This window comes from Propithecus coquereli, unplaced genomic scaffold (assembly GCF_000956105.1).
Source record: "Propithecus coquereli isolate 6110/MARCELLA unplaced genomic scaffold, Pcoq_1.0 Scaffold248, whole genome shotgun sequence".
Taxonomy (NCBI): domain Eukaryota; kingdom Metazoa; phylum Chordata; class Mammalia; order Primates; family Indriidae; genus Propithecus; species Propithecus coquereli.
The window spans coordinates 2,487,023-2,489,453 of NW_012148041.1; positions in this window are offsets into that span (position 1 = coordinate 2,487,023).

The window sequence follows — 2,431 nt, forward strand, 5'->3', positions numbered from 1 at the left end:
GAATTTATTATCTTACAGTTCTGTAGATTAGAAGTTCAACATGGGTCTCACTGGGTTCAAATGGAGGTGTCAGCAGGGCTGCATTCCTTGGCTCTTGGGCAGGATCCATTTCCTGGCCTTTTCTAGCTCCTAGAGGCTGCCCACATTCCTTGGCTCGTGGCTCCCTTCGTCCATTTTAAAAGCTAGCAATGATGCATCTCTCTGACAATTCTTTGTGGTCATGTATCCCTTTGACTTTCTCTTCTGCTTCTAAAGATCCTTGTAATTATACAGGGCCCATCCAGATAACCCAGGGTAATCTCCCCATTTTCAAGTCATCTGATTAGCAGCCTTCATTCTATCTACTATCTTAATTCCATTTTTTCATCTAACATAACATTTTCACAGGTTCTAGGGATTAGGATGTGGACATCTTTGAGGGACCATTATTCTACCAACCATAGGGTGCTGTGTGATCCCCAAAGATTTATGTTCATCTCATATGCCATTTGCCCCTTTCCAAAGTCCCCCAAAGTCTCAATTCATTACAGCATCATCTCAAAGTCCAACATCTCGTCTAAGTCCCATCATTCGAATCACCTAAATTACATATGGATGAGACTCTGGGTATAATCAATCCTGGGGCAAAATTCCTCTTTATCTGGGGACCTGTGAAAATAGAAAACAAGTTTTCTGCTCCGAAAAGACAATGGTGGGATGTTGATAATAGCAATAGACATTCCCATTCAAAAGGGGAGAAAATAGAAGGAAAAAAGGAGTCACTGGTCACAAAAAATTCCAAAATCCAGCCAGGCAAACTCCACTGGGTTTCAAGGCCTGAGCTCTCAGTTCTGCCCTTTGGGTTTGAGGCTCCACCCTCTCTGTCATCCTTCCTTTATCATGAAAAGTACATATGTTTACAGCAGAGTAGTTTTAACGGCCTGTTTTCTGTATATAGAATTTGGGGACTCTGATAGACTTCTTTCTTTTTTTTTTTTTCTATTTTTGGTAGAGACGGGGTCTCACTCTTGCTCAGGCTGGTCTGGAACTCCTGACCTCAAATGATCCTCCTGCCTCGGCCTCCCAGAGTGCTAGGATTACAGGCATGAGCCACTGCTCCCACCTGACAGACTTCTTTCATTTAATCTGTTCCTTTCAATCCAAGCTGTCTGTTTCTGCTGGTGTAAAGTTCCCAAGAGCCCTGTGGGTCTCCTGTATATGTCATGAAGATTAACTCTAGTAGATAGGAGGCTCCTCCACTTATCTTTCCTAGAAAACCTCATCTCAATTTTTTTCTTCTGCTGAGATGGCTGAAAGGATCTACCAGTCACACTCTTAATTTCTTCAAAGAGCCTTCTGCATGAGTTAATACTCTGACCTTTTGATCTTTCCAAGGTATTAGCAGAAGGCTATGGAGCTACACCCTTGGCTTTTTCTTTACACCATGCTTTCCTGACAATGAGTTTCTTAATTTTAGCATCTTTTGCCATGTAGATAGGCTGAGAATCTCCCAAATCATCCAGTCGTGGCTCCTTCTTTTTTAACAGTTCTTTGCTCAATTTATTTCTTTTCTCTTGAATTTCACTATAAGCAGCAAGAAGAAATCAGGCCAAACCTTCAACACTTTGCTTGGAAATCTCTTCAATTAAATATCCAAATTCATCATTTTGCTTTCCTTGTAACAGCAGGATACAATTCTGCTAAATTTTCTGTCCTTATAGAACCAGAATCACCTTTTCTCTGGTTTCCAATAACATGTTCTACATTTCGTTCTGAGCCCTCACCAGCAGCACCTTTAATATCCATGTTTCTAACAGTCTGGGTACAACGATGTAGGTATTCTCTAGGGCAACAGACATTTCCTCTAGCAGGCTCCTCACTCCTTTCTGAGTGCTCACAGGCAGAGTCTTTAACATCCTCATTTCAACCAACAGTCTGTTCGAGGTACATTAGGCTTTTTCCACGCTCCTCAAAATTGTTCCAACCTCTGCCCATTGTCCAATTCCAAAGTCAAGTCCACGTTTTTAGATATTATAGCAGCACCCCATTTCCAGGTACGAAAATCTGTATCAGCCAGGGTTTGGCCAGAGGAACAGAGCCAGAAAGAGATATATGTTAAGAGATTTATTGAAAGAAATTGGCTTGTGTGATTATGGGGCTAGCTAGGCAAATCTGAAATCTGTAGGTCAGGCCATCAGGAAGGGAAGGCTGGAGCTCTATGGCATGGACTGAAGCGGCTATCTATAGACAAAATTTCTTCTTTAAGAAAACCTCAGCTCTGCTTTTAAAGCCTTTCAACTGGCCGGGCGCGGTGGCTCACGCCTGTAATCCTAGCACTCTGAGAGGCCGAGGCAGGCAGATTGTTTGAGCTCAGGAGTTCGAGACCAGCCTGAGCAAGAGCGAGACCCTGTCTCTACTAAAAATAGAAAGAAATTAATCGGACAACTAAAAA